Raw genomic sequence first — 24486 nt, 5'->3', positions numbered from 1 at the left:
TGGTGCACGCTCTAGTTAATAGACATGGTTTGTAGGCTTTTATGATCCATCGATGATGAAGGTCACTATAGACAATGTTAAATTTAATTAATAGAGCATATATTATGATACATTATGATGGTGACAGACGTTCTGTCGTAAAATTAAAAGCTTCTATCATATTAGTTTTGATCAGCAAGATATTAATAACTTTACTCACAAAATCCGTAACTTAAAATGTTTGGCATCCCCGAATCCAAAAGAACTGTTCCAAATAACCAATCATACGACCAATATGGAGTAAACTAAGAAATAGCGACGACCAATAAATTAGTCGAGTCTTAAAAAGTATAATTAGTTGTGCATTTTCCTGCAAACGAATGTATGTATTAATATTTAAATCTAGTCAAGACGTGATGCACTTGACTTTTGCAGAATTTTTTATACCAAATATTTATTTTATTCATATCATACATTTTTATCTCGACAAAAACCGGTTGTTCCACAATATTATTTGGTTTTATTAAGATCAGATTAAAAGTCCGACCAAGGAGAAACTGGATCATTTATCTTGTTACTTAAGCGCTAAACAAATTAATGTAGCTGTCAAAGATCATGTAATACATTGTAATTAGATGATTTATCAAAATTTCAATCGCTCATTGCATATTTTGCACTCTCAAACCATGCCATGACAACCACTGACATACAATTTAATAGCCGATTGTATCATTTCAGAGCTTTTTTACAGTCTGTTTAAGTAGAGGCAATATTGTTAAATTAGGTATATAGTCAAACAGCATGCTAACAGCAAAATAATTAAGAACATGCAAAGAATTCTAGAAGCATATAGGTAATTTATCTAAATCTAGATAAGAAATATGACAGAAATGATATTTTGTAAATAAATAATAATTTAGACTATTGTATGAAAGAGACAGAGAAACGCTATGCAAACGATTAACTGCAGAGATCAGAATATCCTCACGCGATAGTAAAACCATAAAATCCACATGTTTACTAGAAACACAGACTTTTCTCGTAAAACGGCAATAAACTGCATGACGTTATCAGGATGTTTTTGTCTTGTGGATTTATTTATTTCATTTAGACTATTCTCGATTGCTATGAAGAGTTAAAAAACATTATTTTTAACTATAAAAAGCGCAATATCTGGTTGTATGTCCACATCTTGACATACAACTGCTAACATATTTTTTGCTTCTTTACTATCTTTTCTTTTGTCCAGCAGTGGATGTCATTTGGCTAAAACGAACGAACGAACGATCTTTTCTTATGGCATCTCCATTGGTATAGTTTATAAGATGCTCATAGCTAAAAAAGATAAAATTAACACTAACATTAATATGAGCCAATTTTAATGGGATTTTTGCTGAAATTAATGTAAAATTTTCTTATCAACTATACTTTCACTTAACTTTCTAGGACGTCGAAATCGATTTTTCACTATAATTACGGTAATGATAAATATCTTTAGAAGTAAAGTAACAGTAAAACTGCAGTAAGGCTGGAATTGCATCGTGATAAAACGGCAAGTTCAGTTACCCGCAAACCAGTTCTATGCACTTTCTCGACATTTTGTTTTATAATACTAACTTCCGGCCGCGACTTGTCTTGCTAATCTTGTCAGTAAAAGAACTAGACATTTTTATTTTATTTTTTTACACTCATTATCTCTAGATTTAGATTAAAAGTTTTGGATGTTAATAAAAACTCAAAAAAACATCGAGTTTTTTTTTTTTTGAGTGGAATGGCATATGTGATGTTTTGTGAATTGTGACTCAATTTCAGAGGCTCTAAATATTAAGACAAGGGAATATTGCTAAAAATAAGGTGTTAACTTATTTCCGTCTGTCTTAAATTCTTAAGGGTTAAAAAAAATATCCTAGAGTAACTTCAATCCTATAGATAAATAGGTAGAGCTTAGTCCGTCAATTTTATGCCCATAAAAATGTATGGGCGACATAAATATGTCGACGACCTACTAACTTTTGAGTGATTTCGACACGAATCAAATAAACTTGTCATGAATATGCAATATGCATAGACAAACAATATTTTAATACCAACATAATATTTGTTTACAACCATTAAGGATGTGATTCACCGTTTCAATTGGGGAATTAACAAATGCACTTGAAAAGTTTATACTTAAAGCCCTATAAAAATACAGAAAAGGTGACAAAAGCCACTTCATGGAAATATTTTTGTCCAAGTGTTTTGTTTTCGTTATTTTCAAATTTGTTGTTTGAAAGAACGTTCTCAGAATAAACGTTCGAGTCGAGAGCGAACTTGAAGTATAGGTAAGATTTGTATTGATTTACAAATTCCATGGGTCAATAATCCTTTGTTTCTTTTCTGGAAAACCCGTGATAATCTTCTTCTATCGAATAAATATTATTTTTAATTAAGCCAAAGAACCCAAAAAGGTGCATTCACCAGTCATCGGCCGAGAGAAAGCAACGGCACGGTTTTGCCCTTAAAAAATAATTGAGTCACTGGGGCTTCATACTTTCTCTTATGTCTCGTACGGTGCACTCTAGCAGACATCGATTCACAAAGTATCGAATTAAACTGGTTAAATATCGATAAACGTTTGTGTTATGATCAAATGGAGTTTGATTGCACCAAACCCGCGAGTCAAACAAATACTTTATTTTTTTGACCTAGTTTTTATTCGCCTGAAAATAAATAGGTGACATAATATAATCGCCAAATCTATACTTAATATTATAAATGCGAAAGTAACTCTGTCTGTCTGACTCTTTCACGAAAAAACCACGGAACCGATTTTGATGAAATTTGGCATAGAGATAGTTTGAGTCCCGGGAAAGGACATAGGATAATTTTTATCCCGGTTTTTGAAACAGGAACGCGCGTGATAAAGATTTTTTAGTGAAAAAACAAAATTCCACGCGGGCGAATCCGCGGGCGGAAAGCTAGTAATCTTATAAATATTGATCTGGCGTAGAGACTGAAGAGACAAGTTATCTAATTCTAAAGTATGTATTAACTTCTTGTTTATTATTATTTATTCATGTACGTAAAGTTGCGATTTTACAACTCCATAAAGTGTAATTTACTTCATTTTTATAGTCTCTTTGTTAATTAAAGATACAATTTGCAATGTGAGATTTCTCAAGAATCTTATTGGATTTTACAACTTAGAGATATTATATCTGTCGCATACAAAAGTGAAGTTATTTCACGATGTCATTATACGATGCCAAATATCAACTGATGAGTTCAATATTTCAGTTCTTTTAAATAAAACCGCCGTTAAAATGGTGACACAAATTCAAAAATACCTAAAAATTTGAGTCTGTCTAGCTCATAATCGTAAAATTTTACTAACGCAATAATAACTGTGAATAACTTGTATTCTACACAATACAATATTGACCCAGTTCCAGCATCTCAGTCAAGCCCTCGCGCGGGCATTATTATAATTCCTGCGGTTGCGGTGGCTTGAGTGACAGCGGAGAGCGAGGTCAAGCAAAAAAAGAGTACAAAAATTTAAAATATTTAAAGAAATAAATAATAAAAATAAAAGACTAACAAAAAGATCATAAAGCTTTGCTATTTGAGAAATCGTACACGAATAAAAAAAAATCTAAAATCGGTCTGTTGTTTTTAAATATCCGACAAACTACTTTTTTTTATCCACAACGAGGAAGCTCTTGACTTGTTTTGAAACGTTTTATTATTTAGGTATTTATAATAAAAATATTTTGTTTTTTTGTAGATGGTGTCATGGTGTATCTAGAGCTGAAACTTCCAACGAACAGTGATGTTGAGAAAAGTGTTTTCTATTCATAACCATGAATCACATTTGACAAGAAATGTTACCTAAAAGAACACGTGTATCAATGAACAAAGCTGTTCGAATGCAATATCAGCATCACACACAATGTAAGTACATAGCATCAGTCTATTACCTAAGTACATATCCCATCTGCTTTATGCACAAACTTACCAGTTACCTACATGATACGATAACAACCTTTTGCGGGCAATCTGCCGCTAATGACTGACGGTTGCGTGGGCCTTATGCGCACGCGCATATCAATCTGAATTAATTCAAAACGTAATAACAGCTGATATGCAACGTTATTTGCAGTAAATAACAATAAATCTATCCTATATTATAAAGAGGTAAAGTTTGTGTGTTTGTTAAATTGTAAAGGGTAATCTCGGGATCTACTGAACAGATTTTAAAAATTCTTTCACCAAGTGTCATAGGTTATTGTATAAAAAACCAAAAAAAATTCCACGCGGGCGAAGTCGCGAGCGGAAAGCTAGTCCTATACAGGGCTCAAATTTCTGACTTCACCATACCATTTATATGACCATGTTAACATGGGCTAATGTCGGCTCATATACCCATTTACCTAACACCCTGTATAAAAACAAAAGAAATAGCTGATTTTTGAATGGAAGCAATATGGTAAAGCAGGCCAAGTGCATAAAAATAACTATTAACTAAAGTTAATCACGAATAATAATTATTTAATTATCTCAATTATTATTATAAACCATAACACAAACACGTGTCAAGTTCAAGCCTTTACAAGTCCAGCTAACGAGATGCTAAATTAGCAAACGGTTATTATTTGTAAATAGTTTAATTATAAATAATACTTTAATAGATCAATTGTATGAGAAATTGCTTTATTAAATATTTACCCTCAATTTTCATATGCAATTATTTTTATTTATTTTATGTAATTGACAAGCTTTGTATAAGAAGCAATAGAAAAATGGAATACTTAAGTATTTGTTTTACACAAACAATGTGAAAAAAAGGTTTTTCTATAAGATTTTATCATTCAAGTCACCTTTATTGTCACCTTAGTAACACTTTGGCATTTCTGAATATGTCATAAATATTTTATCCTAACAGCAGAAGGTACAAAAGAATTTTGACAGCGTGTGCTAAAGTTAAGCGCCATGGCTTTGTACGAGTATTCCGACGAGATTCGAATTTGATTAGCCATTTAGCATGCCGTGTGCTTACACGATTAATTGTCTGACATTTGACAGAAACGTCGAAGACAAATGTGAATATTAAATTATACCAGGATAAAGGATAAATCTTGATAGTCTAGCGTCTAAAGAATATGTTAGCATCTGATCACTAATGCCCGAAATTATAATTAACTTTTAAAAAAAATAAAACCGACTTCAAATGCGTAAGCACAAAAAAAAACTAAAAATTAAAAATATTGCGTATAAAAAAGTTCATCCCCAATTTTCCACCCTTGGGGGTGAAATATTTTCTTCAAATTCGCATGAAACCACCCTTTTGATAATACCTATTCAACAAAAAAATAATCGTTCAAATTGTTTTATAATCGGCGGAGATATTGCGTATAAAAAAGTTCATCCCCAATTTTCCACCCTTGGGGGTTGTTTTTTTTTATTATTAAATTTAAATGGGACCACCCTTGAGGTATTACCTATACGCCGAAAAAAGATTTGTTCAAATCGGTTCATAATTGGCGGAGTTATCGCGTAACAAACATAGAACATGACACTAACAGCATCACTGGACTGGTAAAACCATACGCAACTTCAAAGGACATTATGCACAGTGTCCATGGTCTATATGAAACTGTAACTAAGGACGACATAATCATACTAGGCATTGGCAGCCACGATAAAGATCCTTATGCTTTATTATGTAACATAAGCAATGCCTGTTTTAATCTTAAACAGTGCAAAATACTATTGTTAAGTGTATGTAATAACTGCTATTTAAATGTTAAGCATGTAAATTTACAGTTAAAATTAATTGCAAAGCAATACCAAAATTGTAAGTTTATAGACGTCCAGCAACATTATAACATTATGATGAAAACTCTAAACGGTAATAAATTTGATTATATCACTTTTAAATTAAACATAGAGATTGACTATTTAAGGTATGAATATGACTTTATTATAAATGGCATAAAAAAGGCAAATAAAAAGAGTTTAAAACAGTTTTTTCGCCCCTAGTCTACCAATTGAAAAAACTACGAGTTGTCAGAGTTCTCAAAATCTAACTAACCAAAAATGTGATTGCAATCTTAATAAGATAACAATACTACATCAAAATATAGCAAGTATCTGTAACAAACTTGACATTATTGAATTGACAATTAATGAGTTTAATGACAATAACAGGGAGGTGGATATATTATGTTTTAGTGAGACATTCGTTAAGGAAAGTACAAAAGCGAATATAAAGCTGACAGATTATAAGCTAGCCTCGGCTTACTGCCGAGACAAAAGTAGAGGTGGCACGTGTATGCTGGTTAAGGAGTTGTGGGATGTCAGGCCATTGACTATAGGATCTGGGATGGTTACTAAACTTCATTTTGAATGCTGTGGCATGGAAGTTGTAGGTCTGAATTTAATTGTTTGTACGATTTATCGAATACCAGACAAAAAAAAGGCCTCTATAGGTATTTTTTTGCATAAACTCGATAGGCTATTAGACTACCTGTCAAATAAATTTCAAAGAAAAAAGGTTGTTATATGTGGAGATTGGAACTTGGATATTCTAAAACACAACAACTACACCGAAGACCTAAATAGTATCTTAAAAAGTTACAATTTTCAGCTTCACATTCAGCTACCAACAAGAGGGGAATCTTGCTTGGACCAAATAGCTAGTAACATAAAACATGTAGAGTCGGGTGTGCATTACCTTGGTCTTTCAGACCACGAAACTGCGCAAACAATAACATTTAAAGTCAATAAAATAAAAAAAAGTTATACAACTTGGTTTGAACACAAACGGGATTATTGTACGGATAACATTAAAAAATTTTGCAACTGCATATCTAGTCTCACTTTTTCCGACGTCATGGAATGTAATAACTTACAAGAGGCATTTAGATATTTTTATGAAATATTCATCTTGTTCTATGATCTGTGTTTTCCTAGGATCAAGGTCAAGACAAACAATAGACCGGCCAAGATAAGATGGATGTCAAAAGGGCTAAGAAAATCATGCAAAAGTAAACGGCAATTATATCTAAAATCTCGTTTGTGTAAAACAAACAAGAAGTTGCATAGGGAAACCTTCCATCAGTATAGTAAAATTTTAAAGAAATGTATAAAAAATGCACAAAAAATAAGTAACAACCGGTTTATACGTAGTAGCAAAAATAAAGGTAAAGCTACTTGGGACACTATTTCAAAAACTCTCTCTAACACAGTGGGGAGTAGTGATATTGACATGATTAAATTTAATAATAGGATATACACGGATTCTCTTGACATTTGCAATTTATTCAATGATTATTTTACTAATTTGACTGGTCAACAGAGACCTGACAGCGAAATGACACATAGCTACTCCAGTACTTCTCAATCAATTTATCTAAAACCGATTGATGAAAGCGAGACTTATAAAATAATCATGTCCTTAAATAATAGTAAATCAGGCGGGTATGATAATATCATTACTAAGGTACTGAAATCTAGTGCCAGATACATAGGCAGACCCCTTATGCATATCTTAAACCTCTCTTTTTCTGAGGGTCTCTTTCCTGATGATTTGAAATTTTCAATTATAAAACCAATATATAAGAAGGGCGATAAAAAAGATCTGGGTAACTATAGGCCAATTACCTTAGGATCTGTACTGTCTAAGGTATTTGAAAAAGCAATGCTTGAGAGACTGAATAACTTTGTGGCTGCATTTAACATACTACAGCCTCAACAATATGGTTTTCGCAAAGGTAGTTCAACGACCTTAGCTTGCTTTGACTTAATAAAGTATGTTTCAGAAAGTATAAACCACGGTACACCAGTAATGTCAGTATTTCTCGATATGAGTAGCGCGTTCGATCTCGTAAATCACGATAAGCTTTTACGCAAACTGGAATCATATGGCATAAGGGGAAAGGCCTACGACTGGATTGAGAGTTACATCAGGAACAGGAAACAATGCACCGAGCTGACAAAAATTGTAAAAATAAACCAAAACATAGTTAAGGAAACATATAGATCTAAATTATTAATTAAAAAAACAGGTGTACCTCAAGGCAGCATTCTTGGGCCATTGCTCTTTTTATTATACATCAATGACCTCCCAAATGCTACCTCACACAAGTGTATACTTTTCGCAGATGACACGACACTCGTAATAAAGGCAGGGGACAAAGACCCTATTGACTCAATAGCAAATACGGCCTTAGAAAATGTTATAGGCTGGTTGAGTGCTAACGACCTGATGCTAAATGTCAGCAAAACTAAAGTCATGCAATATCGGTCATATAATACTTCTAAACAATCATTAAACATTCAATATAAGGGAGAAGAAATAGACGAAGTTGAGACTTTTAAATTTTTAGGAATATATATTGATACACACCTCAACTGGAAAAAACACATTGACGTTATATGCAAAAAACTCGAGCGCTTCGCTTTCGCAATAAAAAGACTACGACAAACGGTGTCGGTCGAAGCTGCACTGACGGCATACCATGGATACATATCGACGGTACTGAATTATGGTATAGTTCTGTGGGGTAATTCGGTAGATATAGATAGAGTATTCAAAATACAAAAAAGATGCATTCGCGCTTTGTGCAATGTCTGGTACCTGGATAGTTGCAAGCCCCTCTTTAGACAGTTTAGCTTGCTTCCGCTTCCATGCATCTATATCAGGGAAAGCTGCCTCTTTGTAAAGTCTTTCCCCAGCTATTACAAGACCCGCAGAGAAGTCACTGTAAGACCTCATATAAGACAGCAATACTTAAACCTAATGCATCAACCTCCCTGTCGCAAGGATATATATAAAAGAAATGCATATAACACGAGTATAGTTATGTATAATCTACTACCGGAAGAACTTAAAGTACTCCAAGGCCCTATATTTAAAAGCAGATTGACTTGCTGGCTTTTGGACAAATGTTTTTATAGTTATAAGGAATATTTTAATTGGCGACATTGATACTATTAATTTAATTTTACATTGACATTTTCTTAATTATTTGACATTAATATTATTGAATCCTGTAATTTTTGCACGTCTGCGAGCAGACTAAACACATGATCCTATTTAATATTGTCACCCTGTATTACTGTGTTTTTGGCAAATAAACGTTTTTGAATTTGAATTTGAATTTGAAAAAAAAAAAAAACATACGGGTCGAATTGAGAACCTCCTCCTTTTTTTGAAGTCGGTTGAAAATAGGACTGGTAAATGCAAAGTAAGTTATGGTTTGCCTGATGTTTATGGATAAAGACATAAATTGCGCAACACATTCAGTACTACCTATTGAGCTTAAATATGTAAATAGAAATCCATTTGCTCTTAAACCAGCTTAGCCCGAATGACCCTTTGTAAGGTGACTTAACTTGGTTTCTTTGTTATTTACGTCAAAAATCTAGACAAAAGACGTAAGTACTATTGTTTAGGGGTCACTTGTGGCATCCATTATGGTAATTAAATCATCTAATAGTGTAACGTTAAAATGGAAAAACATGGACTGAAGCGCAAACTTTACTATCACTAGCTTAATTTTTTTTAAGAACCTATTAATTCAAAAATGTATGTACTTCAATCTAGTCGCTTTTAGTCAGGCCACGTCCCTATCAAATTCACCACTGGTTTACATTTTTCTTTTTTATTAATTTAGGATTTACTCTAGTTCACAGAACTCGCTCTCAGTCAGGCCGCGTCCCTTCATGCAAGCCGCGAAGGCTCATCTTTGTTTACCCCTGCAAATGGGCGATGACGAAAACGGTCGCGTGCCTGCGCACTGCTATGCATTCCGGTTGCTCACACAATAAGTGTGACTAGCTTTAGCCCGCGGCTTCGCTCGCTTTAGTTTTTCCCCATAAGGGGATGAAATGGACCCCTGCATCATAATTTCAGGCATAGGACGTGCACTGCTGAACATAGGCCTCCCCCAATGCTTTCCATGTTGATCGATTGGTAGCGGCCTGCGTCCGGCGCTTTCCTGCTACCTTTATGATGTCGTCGGTCCACCTTGCCGTCAGTTCTGCGTACTATGTGCACTCCCTTATTGGGTGGATTTAGAAAAATCCTTCCTTTCTTTTTTTATTTTGGAAAATCTTTTAAAACCCTTCCTATGCCTACGTCATAACACTCATAACATAACACTATCTACTTGCCAAAATTTAGCGCAATGCGTTTAATAGCTAGAACTATGTATTGATAGATCATTCAGTAACGATTGCCTTTTATATAAATGCAGATTTAGGTAAGCCTGCGTATGCTGCGCAATAAACATAAAGGAATGGCGCGTAATAACTTTCATTCGTGGGACCGGTCGTTTACACATAAATGCGAGAATGTTCTTTATGTTATTGTGAGTATGAGTAATGAATGGGCAAGCAAAGGGATTAAAGGGACTGCCATGAGTCACTATGAGTCTATAATCTTCCTGTGACTTGCTTCAAAAAATCAAAAATACGTTTTCCGAAGAATTGATTTGCATACAATACCGAGATTATTCTAGAATAAGTTTAGCTTTTTGTCTGTCTTTTTTCACGTCCTAACGATATGAATAGGAGAGGTTGGAAAGGTTAACATACAGCAAATAAACTACATATTTCTGTTTTTCAATAAAGGAGAAGGTTCAACGTTCGTCTGTTTGTTTTTGCACAAATTTTCTAGAAACGGCATTTTTAAAAAAATATTAGCAATTTGTTTTTGCACAAATCTATACTATCTATACTAATATTATAAATGCGAAAGTAACTCTGTCTGTCTTGCATTCACGCCTATACCACTGAACCGATTTTGATGTAATTTGGCATAGAGATAGTTTGAGTCCGGGGAAAGGACATAGGATAGTATTTATCCTGGCTTTTGAAACAGGGACGCACGCGATAAAGTTTTTCTGTGACAGACAAAATTCCACGCGAGCGAAGCCGCGGGCGGAAAGCTAGTTACAAATAACCACTACACCCACCACCTGTAAAGCTATAACTTGTAGTACCTAAATAAAGAAAATTTTGTATTTAAAAAAAGTGGTAAGCTAAATTATGCTTGTGTTACGAGTGGGCTCACCACAATAGTTGAGCGGCGGTGGGATTCGAACCCGCGTTCCTCGGATCTCGAGTCGGCCAGACCGACCCATTCACTGTTCGGCTTCTGGCTCGGTATTATTTCCATAACAACACATCTGTGATACGAGATATGATACGTTGCGCCAGCGCAGCCTTGGCGCGACCTCCGGACATAAGCAGCAATAAGCATTTTCGTAACGAAATATCCGAATGTTTCGACACATACTGGTCCCGTTAATCTTGAAATATAATTAGTAGTCGATACTACAGACGAGGCAGAAGTATTTTATTCAAAAAAATCATTTCTAGATCTAAAAGTTCTTTAATCGAATTATGATTTCGTAAATTATGACTTTTTATCACAATCCGATAGTGAAACGCGTTCTAAAACGTAGAAACGTAGGCGGCCAGTTAACATAAATGCATTGATGATGCACTAATGTTTCGCCGGCAGTCAAGAGGTTAAGAAACGAAAACGTTAGAGAAGTTAACCACTAATGACGAACCTTTGTGCTTTGTGTGGGACGGAGAAAGCAAACGACAACTTCAAGAAGAAAGTTTTAATCGATAAGTTAAAAACAAGCATTCAATTTGATAATTGAATAATATTCTAATAGACTAAATTCAAATATTCATAACATTGACACATCGTGGTAAGTGTAATTTATTAATATTCGGTAAGTAATTACTTATTAATTTATTAATATTCGGGTTAACCTCTCCGTAACCCTAAGACAAATTACTGATGAAGACTTACCACGAATATAATAAAACAAAACATGAATATTCATTAATTATTAATAATGCAAGATTATTAAGAATGTAGGTAATATGTATTCTAGCAAATAAATTATTGAATTTGAAAGAACACAAGATGTTTAGAAAATCTCAAAAATAATACACTTCAGACCGGTATTTTCAAAATACAAATTATAGTAATATCAAATAATAACTAGTTTCTGATACTAGTAATAATATGTAGTAGAATGACTACTGTCTGGACGTGAAATAAAATCAAGCAAAGTTTATAAGTTCATATTATTATCATATTCTATTTGTGTAAAAACTAGTTTAATCTAGTATATTCGAGAAACTGTAATAAAAACAAACGGATTTTTAAATTCTCATATTTAATTATTAAAATAACCCAGAAAAGTTGGTTTATTTGTAGCTTACAACCATTTAGATAAAGAGCAAGCAGTCCATAAAAATACTAGGATCAACGAATGTTTTCATAAATAAACAACAATCAAGGTTTATTAAAATTTTCAAATCAAGCTTTAGTTAAAGGAAAGGCTCTAACGATAAAACGAAGCTCAAATTCTAATTAATTTAAACTTAAGTCTAAATTCAATCCTTTATTGGTTTCTAAATTGGACGTAATTGATTTATCTTTTATAAGTTTTCAGTAAAGATCCATGCAGTTGAGCACAGGCCTAGAGTCAATATTCAATAATAATTCGTCGTCTTGACCTTCACGTTCACGACAAACCATACTTTATTTCGCCCGAATCTTTATAAATAGCTATAGCTAGGAAGCGGTGGGCTGTCAAACTGCCAAAACGAGTCGCAATCAACTTTCTCCGATGGTAGAAAGCGCAGGCAGACTGCCGGTTAATCATAAGTGTTCGTTTAGAGGGGGTCTAGTTCACGAGAAAGTCTTCTATGGGACCCACTAAAACCATGGGCTTTTAGCCATCTAGGAACACCTTTGAAATCCGTGAGGTCCAGTTGGCCTGGTGCATAATCAATCATAAATTTGAAATTGGCAAAAACTGATAAAAACTCATTTATTTTTGCTTACTTGTTAATTAGGCTTTTAAAAATCACTTTTACACGTTTCAGTATTAACCCTACCACAGCTTCGGGACAATAAATGGGCTAGTGCGGAGAAGAAGCAGTGCAAGAAACCCATTCACTATTGTCAGCCTCTTTTTCAAGGGTTTACAGTATTTGCTAAGTCAAAAATATTTTTGCCATTAAGATATAGGTTTCCCAAAAACGGATAGTGTGCATGACTCGGGTTATTCAATCTCCACTGCAGGACAACCCTTACTCTCTATTTTACTAGAAGCAAATGGAGGATTTGACCTTGTACACACCTGGCCAGGCGAGGCAAAGCTCAGGGAGGCGAGTCATTTAAAATTTCTAAAAGCCTACCGTTTTCCAATAACGATCAATGGACCGATATGTTATTAAACTATTCAAAATGACCCAAATTGTCTAATACATGAACATTGTTTTTGTTTTATCACTAAAGCTATCTAAGGTCGCCTGACACTCGATTATTTACGCATTAGACTTTACTGTGGTCCTTCACACAGCGGAGAGTGGAGCGGAGCGAGCGAGCGAACCACGATACCGATCTTTACACAATTCATAACCGAATTGATAGATTTATGCCATTGGAAATGGTCATATTTCCTATTCACCTATTTAATAATCATCACGTTACGTAAGGAGGATCTATAGGGCTCCAAGAAGCGTCTTGGAGCGCCCCAAAGCGCGATCTCTCTTCATCCAGTTAAGTCAGTGGCAAGCAAAACTCACTCCTCGTTATGAAGAAAATAACCATTATTATTTGTTTCGGCAGTTATAGGTAAAATTCCCATCTTAGGCAGTTCGATTTTTTCAAGTTATTTTAATTTCAAATAGTCAATTCCTCTGTGACTAAGGATTTCGGGTGAAGCTCGCTTCCTCCTTCGGCCTGATGATCAATTTCCATCAGATGAGATGCAAGCTTAGAAGTTAAATACTCTGTCGTTAAGTTAAACACCACAAGCTGACCTTCCCGCTGCAAATGAGACCGTAGCCTCAGCAACCAACGACAATCAATTTTATTAAATTGTCCACAACAAATCGCTTGAGTTGTTAATAACTTTCCAAGTAAATTGTTTTTGTTTTCAATAATGTGGTTGATGACGCGTGTCAATACTGTGGCGAAGGAAAAACTGATTTTGAAGAATATGAAATCTAAGTAAAAAAATATTTCAAGATTCTGATTGAACAAGAAGACCCTATGTATAAAACAGTAAAAATGCGACTACCGACTACCGAATCGATCTCGACAGCAAGTTTAACATTGTCAAAGCCCTTTCTAGACAAAGCAACATTCGTGGTTTTAATTAGAAATACGACAATACCTATTACCAATTTAAACTTGACGTTACTATGTGATTTTTTACTGCATTGTAAAGAAAATATAAAATTTTATAAAAAAAATTAAAACCGACTCCAAAAAACCTACACTAAAAAAGTAAGTGCAAAAAGTAGGTGCAGGCAAACTTTACATGTTTCATAATCTTGGCACCGACTCCAAAAGTATCAATCATGGTATACCTACATAAATATTAATAATTCGTCCTAATAAATAAGTAGGTAATTAGTAATTATTTTTTTACTTTTTTAGTGTAGGTTTTTTGGAGTCGGTTTTAATTTTTTTTATAAAATTTTACTTATTTCTTGCTTTTTAGTTAACTAATTATTACCTTGATGTTACCACTGAAGGTAGGCAGTACATTGAGACCATATACTTAATGTATATTATAAAAAAGTTCATCCCCAATTTTCCACCCTTGGGGGTGAAATATTTTCTTCAAATTCACATGAAACCACTCTTTTGATAATACCTATTCAACAAAAAAATAATCGTTCAAATTGGTTCATAATCGGCGGAGATATTGCGTATAAAAAAGTTCATCCCTAATTTTCCACCCTTGGGGGTTGTTTTTTTATTATTAAATTTAAATGGGACCACCCTTGAGGTATTACCTATACGCTGAAAAAAGATTTGTTCAAATCGGTTCATAATTGGCGGAGTTATCGCGTAACAAACATAGAAAAAAAAAAAAAAAAAAAAAAAAAAAAAAAAAAAAAACATACGGGTCGAATTGAGAACCTCCTCCTTTTTTTGAAGTCGGTTGAAAATACAGAAGCTTTGTACGATTTTGTCTGCACTCCAACATGACAAACAAATAAGAAATTCGACAGAAATTAACATTAATTATCTTAATCTTAACATACGTATTCGCCAAATATTAAATCCGTCTCCAGCGATAATGATAACATATCAGTGGTAATAATTAATTAGACTCTATGTTAATTAGATATTTTTGCCTAGATTAATTATTATTGTAAGAATTTAATTCAAGGCTAGAAATGTGATAATATTTTATTTTACCTACTTGTAATTATTACGCAGGGGTGTTGTCATATCTCGATTAATGATAGTACAATATCATTGTAATTAATCAAATCTATGTATTTACTTAATAATAAGCGCCAGATATTTTTCCAAACTATTGTTGAGAAGTTATTCTTGTTGATGGTATGCATCAGTTAGCAATTGTCATATAGATTTACGCCCATATTCACAAACGATGCTCGCATAAGTGAAGCAGCAAATCAAATGCACAGCGTTGAATAGAGCTCTGTGATTGCTTCCGTGTGTCACCCTGTGCGACCACGCGCACTGTGCGACTTCATAGTAATGCTTGTCAATACGGGCGTGAAAATATTAATAACAATGTCAACAGCATTGGTAAGATAGCCAGTTCCTCAGTGGTTGAGGATTCCGGGTGAAGCTCTCTTCCAGCTTCGGCCTGATCATCACTTTTCAACAGGCGAGTGAGATACAGTCCTTGTTGTGTCGGATGCGGACAAAATCGGCCCTAAGTAGTTGATGTAGTAACTGTTGAGTTGTGAAAATTAGAAAGTAAATATCCTTGTCCTAAATATAACAAGAAAGACATTTTACACAGCGCCATACAGTCCAAAAGTAACCAATACTTGATCTAGCCATAGTACTAAATTATACGGATTTATTTAAGATTCTCCACCAACTCTCCATTTGCCTCTAGTATTTTGCCTGATATCTAGTAGGTATTTAGGATCGTCCTCCTGTTGCGAAGACTAAATGAACTGATGATGATGATGATGACGTTGATGATAATGAAGATGTTTCATCCATACCATTAGCATAAACAAGGGCAGTTACTGGTATTATCTGCTGTAATAAAAACTCGTATTCCGCAGTACTGATTTGAACGCCAACATCATTATCTAATAGATAAGACCTGATCAATATTGCCCCATAGACTGTGCTAAACAACTTATTGTCCACAACGTATTGTCTAGTCTAGCTATGCAGATTTATTTTTGGACGACTGACTCATATGAAGGAAATAAGCGGATAGTGCTTTTTTATCCACATTTATATTTAAGGCTTGATTATAGGAGAATGCTGATGGTCATGAACTCAAAAGGATCGATTAAAATGGCTTCTTGTAAGTAGGCAAGTTTCATCAGATACTATTTGGATAAAAAAGAGATTTTGTTCGTTATGCGAAACTGTCTTTTTTTGGATAATGTTACGTCTGCGATCTTTTGCTCGACCTCGCAAACTTTTTCTTTGTTTACAAGAAACACTAGATCTTTTTTCTAGAAGAACTTGACTAAAATTACAATAATATTGATACAAAACCAGCTGGTTTTGTAATAACAAGAGACCAAAAACAGAATCAATCCATAAACAATTTAGAGTAAAGTCCTTCATCAGAAATGTTCGGGGAATCCTAAAATTAAAGGAAACACGACAAACAATGTTGTTTGTTGCACATACATATTATTTAACGATGTAGGCATAATTCTTCAAACAAAGCCGAATGGAAGATTTAACACCAACCGCTGTAAAAACCTATTGTTCCCCTTTTGACAGCTTAGAATGTAAACATCGCCTTTGAATGGCATCATGAATAATGATATTTTCAATTGTAGTTATTAATTAAAATTAACCCATTGCAGTCTCTATTGTCTTTCAGACTTGTTACTAACTGAGTCAACAACATTCTCAATAATTTGTTTTTCAACGATTGACTGACTTAGCAGAATAAATTTAAAATTGGAAACTTACCGGAAACAGAATCCGAATAAAAATGGCACAACACTGATCACTATCACATCCACAGAATCGAGTCTCGAATCGTCGATGGTCGATGGCGAGAGCGAGTGACGTGACGTGCGTTCTCGCTGGCGACTTGACCACAACTGATATCTCGATTCTCGAATCGTTCGAATCAGTTTACGAGGCCAACATCTGATTGAAGGCCGGTTCACACGAGACGTGTTCGAAGTTGGAATTGAAAATTTTGAATCACGAGCCGTGTAAATCACGCGAGGACTGCCAAATTTGGTGTCATCAGCCGATTGGAAAACCAGTTTATCATCAGCTTTGTTTGAGATCTCAATTATTCCTACCTAGAAGATTCTGTTAGCATAATTCCGATACGGAAGATGGATGGAACCACAATGACTTTAAATATGTTATTTTGTTTCTATGTGAATAAATGAAAATGAATAAAAAACGAACAAAAGAATCCAAAAAATATTCACGTAATGAAGTAAAAATTTGAAATTACCACACAAAGAACCGTAGAAGAACAAAAACTGCTTAAAGATATACCTCTGAAAATTGCAACATGTTCAAGAATTTCACCAAAACTTTTACAATCTCAAGGCTTCAATGATTTGCAATGTGAGCATATATTAGCAAATAAGTAAACGTTAACCCTGATCAAAAGTAATGTAATCGTATGCCCAAATAATGTACACTTTGTATCTAAGTTACAAATTGGAACGACTTACGAAAGGACGACGCTGGACTATTGTGGGGAACCCATACGCAACAACAAGTATATTTACTATTTAGGTTACCAGCTCTGGTTGAAGCTGTTAAGCTCGATTCTACGAGAAGAAGACAGGGTAAAATGAAGGGTATTGTGGGAGGCCTATGTCCAGCAGTGGACTGCTATTCCATTTCTATTTAAACAAAAGAAAACCCTAAATAATACGCTTTATCAGAGTCTTATCGGACCCGGATGTCGAAGGTTATCAGCTGAAAAGTTATTAAAATTACGTATCTACTAATTACGATTTTATTTCCAAAGCGTCCTAGATATCTGATAAATGGCAGATTCTGATTTGCTGAATTCAAAGTATTTTTTTATCCACAACGAGGAAACTCTTGGCCTGCATCTCCAAGGTAGGAGCTAACTTCACCCGGAATCCTCAACCACAGAGGAAACCGAACAGGAAAATCTGCCCCCACTGTTAATCAAGCCCGGGACCTCTGTGTCTTAAGTCGGTGGTGGTCTTAAGTCGGTGGTGGTCTTAAATCTAAGTGTAGGATGCCAATACACCGACTCGATGGACCAACTGTCTTGAAGACGAAGTAACTGTCAAGAAGATATCAGGCAGCGGCTGAATTAGAAAAGCATTTGGATGATCATTTATAAACCATAGGAAAGTATTGTTTAATTAAAATTTAAGTGTAAATCATTACCACTTATTTTACTTGTGATTTGTAACTCCGTTAACAATGGCGTAAAGCGGATGAGCTCATGAGGAGGTAACTCACTGTGTTGTAGTAACAAAATCACACCTATTACAACTAGATAAGATACAACATTGTTTAGCTTGAAATGCTGGTGTTCGTACAAGACTATGTCAAGCGACTAGTGGCTAATTACCTTCGTGATAATTTTTGTTAAAGTAGGAAACGCAGTAGAAAGTTTAAGTGAGGTTAAAATGACAAGACTACAAAAGTTTCGTCGTTATAAATGAGTAGTTGCGCGAGAACTCTACACTACTCCTAAGTTTTATTTGAAGATGCTTAAGATCCCGGAAAATAGTTACATAATCTATATGTAATTAATTGATTTTAAGAGGAAAATACATTCTCATATTCCTTGAAGAAGAGGAACAATCACATAATAATGAAATTTTCCAATTTCAACTTCTTTGAAAAGGGGGTAGTCCTTTTATAAAATAAATCAATAATAAACAGCAACTGCACTCAGGAGGATTTGATGAGTGCTACTGACAACGCCACTCTTGTGGCGGAGTTTTGGGCTGACACTGTGTAGGTTTGTTGTCGACACGAAAAGAAGAATAATAAACTAAAAAATTTTTATTTCAGACAATTTTAAAAGTCCATATTAAGCGGGTTCGAAATAAACATAAACAAAAACAACAACAAATTAAAATTCGAAAATTGTACCCTGTGCAGAGACGGACCATCATGGGGGTGGATAAGGCCCCGTGATCAGTCTCTGCACAAGACACTTCCATAGCGGCGATGTGTATCTGTCCGCTAGGGTCCTCAGAATGCTGTTGCGACTGGCTCGCACCCTGGTAATAAGGGATACAGATTTCTTGCGTATTATGGCCCTAAACCCGTCTGTTTGGTAATCCGCAAATATCCCTGATGTGCTACAAAAAAGGGACAGTCTGAACTTCAAGCTTCAAGCGATCTTTTGGTATACCTGACCCACAGGTGTCCTATTTAGCCCAGGCTTTCAATTTTAACAGTCAGATTAGACGAATTTTTGATCAAGTAGGCGAACAAGAACAACCGATTTAATGCGAAATCTTTGGGGCAATTGCAGTTTTCACAACTCATTAAAAGTATGTCAATTATTTGGTGGTGTCAAAACTGTTGAACTACGAGTAATTAACTGAGCGCTAAGTACGCTTTAAAATAAATGTTGTACGCTAACCGAGTTTAGTATGTCGCATATACGACAGCTCATTAATCAAAGCACTTTATGCAGTTGAAATAAGTAATATTTTGCGACAAAAACCTTTAACCATGTGCTGAATTTTTTTACACTGTTGAGTCAGCATAACATCGTTGACACTGTTCTCGCGATAGAACGATGCCATTATACGTCCCACTGGAAGCCGTTAGAGAGAGGTGCTAAATACCTCATTAGCACCTAGCCTTAACAATAGCTGAGGTCAGGTCTGTCCTCTCCCTGGCCTCGGAGACTCCAAATATGATGCGATCCGATTAAGGATGATGAGGATACTATGAAACATCTGCTTTGGGTATGATTGTGTGTAATTGGGACTTCCAATCTTCCAAAATCAGACTGGATATATCTACACTTATATTATAAAGAGGAAAGATTTGTATTTTTGTATCGTTCGTTCGTTTCAGCCAAATGACGTCCACTGCTGGACAAAGGCCTCCTCCAAGGTTTGCCACACTGCACGGTCTTGCGCTGCCCGCATCCAGGCTTTTCCCGCGACCTTTACCAGATCGTCGGTCACCTAGTAGGAGGCCTACCCACGCTACGTCTTCCAGCCCGTGGTCGCCACTCGAGAACTTTTCTGCCCCAACGGCCATCGTCTCTACGAGCGAGTATTTTTGTATGTAACGAATAAACTAAAAAAGTACTGGACCGATTTTAATAATTCTTCTTTCATTAGAAAGCTACATTATCCACGTGTAACATAGGCTACATTTCATTTTGGAAAAAAATATGTAGTCCACGCGAGCGAAGCCGCGGGCGGAAAGCTAGTGTAATTATAATTCGCAGAAACGATTTGCGATTTTTACGTCGCCAGTGATACGTCAGACTATATTTGAGTTGCAAATGGCACTTATTGCTAAATAACATGCCAGAGACCGAGATTTAGCATAGAATTTCAAATCAAGCGTCCAATTTCAAATGCCAATGCCGAAGTATCGGGAAGAATAAAAAAACACGTTTATGACAAAAATTTACCACGAATTCGAATTGTAAACTGCGCTGTGAAGATTCAATGAATTCTTTTTAATTATTGTCTCGCGAAAGCTAGCAAAGGCAATTTGACTTCGAGTATTGGTTAGTCATATTGACAATGTATGGATTACACAGATGATTCACCCACAGGAACCGCTTATCAGTGCCAGTAAATCTGCTCGTGCGCATCTTTGCGATCCTTTGTTATCGTATATACCTACACTCTACAATGTCCGTTCTTCCGTCATATTTTTAACCCAACTAAAAGATCTATGTGATAAAATTTTAAGTTCTACACTTTACAAAAAAAAAGATGCATTGAATGTAAAATGTTCTGGCGAAAAAGATGAAATACGCACTTAAAAATCATTTTAATTACATGGGGATTGTGTTTTAAAATAGCTATCTGTTATGTTGACTACTAAGGAAATGCCACTTGACACTGGAAAACCAATCAACAAAGAAAAAGAAGAAGACTACGATGTGAGTGACCGTCCAAATGTTACTGACTCGAAATAAACTGCAATCTCACTGAAAGGATAACACCTTCTCACTGAAAGTCGGGAATGAAGTTATAAATTCAGATACAGATGTTGCAACCACATTTGAGACATTCTTCTCAAACATTGCGTCCGAAACAACTAAAGCATTGAATTCATCGCCAATTCTTGCAGAGTCTCTCTTAAAATCTAATGTCACCGAGTGCCAGTCTCTACTCCAGTTCAGGCATATAGATTGTAATACAGTAATTAAAACCTTCAGAGAATTGAATATGAAAAAAACCGAGGACCTTTGGGGAATCTCTGTCAGTATTATTGGGACAATTATTGACACCATAGCTCCTCACCTTGCATTCATTTTTAACACATGCATTGATCAAGGTTGCTTTCCTAGTTTAATGAAATTAAGTAAAATAATCCCATTGTTTAAGGCTGGTGATAAATGTGACCCCTCTAATTTTCGGCCGATTTCTATTTTACCAGTACTTAGCAAAATTTTTGAGAAAATTATATTTCATCAACTTCTTTCTCATTTTATTTTCAACAAATTACTTCACAAGAAACAATTTGGTTTTACCAAAGGTAGAAGTACTACTGACGCTGGAGTAGCACTACTGAAACACGTCTTTGATGCTTGGGAGAGTAAAAAAGACGCTGTTGGTATTTTTTGTGACCTTTCAAAAGCGTTTGATTGTGTAGACCACCAAACCTTACTAAAAAAATTGCGACATTATGGTGTTTCGGATGAGGCACTTGATCTGTTGAACTCGTATCTCACAGGCAGAAAGCAAAAAGTTTGTATTAACGGAACTGAGTCTTCTGGAGCACCTCTTACCATGGGTGTGCCACAGGGATCGATATTGGGACCTTTGCTATTTCTTATTTATATTAATGACCTTCCCTACTTTGTAAAAGATCTATGTGATATTGTGTTATTTGCTGATGACACATCTCTCATTTTCAAAGTTGATATAGGTAAAGTAAACCTTGATGATATAAATGACACACTCTCACAGGTTTTGCATTGGTTTACTGTTAACAACTTATTGTTAAATGCAAACAAAACTAAGTGCATTAAATTTACCTTACCTAATGTGAGGCAGGTTCCCACACAATTGATGGTGAAGAATGAACCATTAAATAGCATAAGTTCCACAACATTCTTGGGAATCACTTTAGACTCTAAACTTCAGTGGGGTCCTCATATTGAAACCTTGTCAGCAAGGCTCAGTTCAGCTGCTTTTGCAGTGAGAAAGATAAGGCAATTAACTGACATTGAAACGGCAAGGCTAGTTTATTTTAGCTATTTTCATAGTATAATGTCATACGGCATATTGTTGTGGGGCTCAGCTGCGGACATTGAAACTGTGTTCGTTCTGCAGAAGAGAGCAGTGCGGGCCATTTATAACCTTGGACCCCGATTTTCCTTGAGAGAATTCTTTAAGGAGATTAATATACTGACAGTAGCTTCACAGTTCATTTATGAAAACCTTTTATATGTTCGCAAAAATATAGAGCAATTTACTAGAAAGAGTGATTTACACAAGTTCAATACAAGAAACAAAAATAAACTTGCCGTTCCAAATTTCAGACTGCACAAGATTGGTAATTCATTTATGGGGAAATGTATTAAACTTTTCAATAAATTACCACAAACTGTTGTAGAATTGCCCATTCATAAATTTAAAGCACATATCAAAAGCACCTTAATGAAAAAGGGCTACTATAAAGTTGATGATTATATAAAGGATAAAAATGTTTGGAATGTTTAACTACCTAGCTCGCATTAATACTTATGACTATAATTTGTATATTTTAAAGACTGTAAAACCTTGAAAAGGAGGCTGACAATAGTGACTGAGTTTCTTGCGCTGCTTCTTCTCAGCACTGGCCCATTTATTGTCCCGAAGCAGTGATAGTGCTTGTTCACGTAGGCACGCGCGGGCGCGGGCGCGGGCGCGGGCGCGGGTAACGTCGCGAGCTCGTGTTCATATTGACGACCAGGCGTTCGCGCGATTGTGACGTATTGTCAGAGGTCGAATTATGGACGACGATCTTTTATTTTTAACCGAAAATTCATACCTAAAGTGGGAGATGCTAAAAATTAGAATTGGTGTGCACGAGATTAATAAAGAAAGAGAACGGTATGGTGAATTTCATACTTTATATCGTAATTTGAGAGAACATCCTTCAAGGTTTTTTGGATATACCAGGATGAGTGTCAACTGTTTTGATTACATACTGGATTCAATAAGGAGTGATATTTCAAAAGTAGACACAAATTTTCATAAAAGTATAAAGCCCGAAGAAAGACTATTTGTAACTATAAGGTGAGTTTAAAAAAAAAATTTTCTTAGTAAGTAATTTATAATTTTCAATCAAAATCAAATTCAAACAAGGTTCCTCTTTATTATTTAATTTAATTAATATTATCGTTATCAACTAAACAACATTTCTGTTCATATGATGACTGTGTTTACTTTGCCAAATAGGAGTTCTAGCCTGAATAGCACTAATAAACTCTTCTGTATTGAACGACATGATAAAAACGTGCTATCGTTTCTAGCGACAAGATCAAACTGGTTGAACTTACCTGACGTCGCGAGTGAAACGCGCGCGCCGCCGCTAGTTTGACATGAACACACACAAACATCTTCACGCGTTGAAATTACCGCGAGCGCTCCGCGCGCGCCAGTCGCTAGCTTGCCCGCTAGTTAGACCGCACGTGCGTTTCGTACGTGAACACTTGGAATCACTACATATGTTTGATATTTCGTCACCGCGCCCGCGCCCGCGCCCGCGAGTCAACGTGTGCAAGCACGTAGGGTTAATATTGGGACGTGTAAAAGCGCTTTTTTAAAGCCTATTTGCAAAAATAAATGAATTTTATGAATTTTATTTTATTTTAATTTTTAATCGACCACATTCATAACAATATGCAGCTTCGTCAAAACAACAGCTGCAGTTCGTGACGAATGACAGTAATCACTTTATTTTTATTTTTTTAGTCACCTCACCACAAAAAAGGCATGATGACTCAATGGATTCGAAAACCACAAGGCGTTGCAATGTGCAATACAATTTTAGAACTGTAGGTAAGTATTTTATATGGACAATTTGTAATATTTTTTCCCAAATTATCAAGCATGTTGTTTTCCTCTTAGACCTTGAACATGAAATACTCATACATAACTAGAAATTTCCATAGTGTTCTTAATTATTATGTTTCATCGTGACACACCAAAAACCATACAAACCGCTTCATAATTAGATAAATAAATGGACATTGTACTTTGATAGCACAATGTTCATTTGTTTATCTAACGCGTTGCTGATTAATTAATAACACAATTGTGTTGTTATTTGTATTAATTTTCATTTTA

The 24486-nt window shown here is 35.1% G+C and overlaps 1 protein-coding gene across 3 annotated transcripts in view; it reads right to left on the bottom strand.

Moving 5' to 3' along the window:
• The window catches only part of LOC135084155 (ATP-binding cassette sub-family D member 1), a 77842-nt gene that overhangs the window by 28073 nt on the left and 25283 nt on the right, over positions 1-24486 (bottom strand). The window contains exon 1 of one of the 3 annotated variants that reach the window (XM_063978900.1): positions 16949-17085. The exons of the other annotated variants lie outside the window; for them this stretch is intronic. The gene's annotated coding sequence lies outside the window, so the exon portion shown is untranslated. Of the gene's footprint in view, positions 1-16948; positions 17086-24486 lie in introns of those variants that run through there. 3 annotated transcript variants of the gene reach the window in all.

The sequence above is a fragment of the Ostrinia nubilalis genome, chromosome 25 (genome assembly GCF_963855985.1).
Source record: "Ostrinia nubilalis chromosome 25, ilOstNubi1.1, whole genome shotgun sequence".
Lineage (NCBI taxonomy): Eukaryota > Metazoa > Arthropoda > Insecta > Lepidoptera > Crambidae > Ostrinia > Ostrinia nubilalis.
Note: the sequence above shows the minus strand (reverse complement) of the source record. Positions and strands in the feature narration are given on the sequence as shown.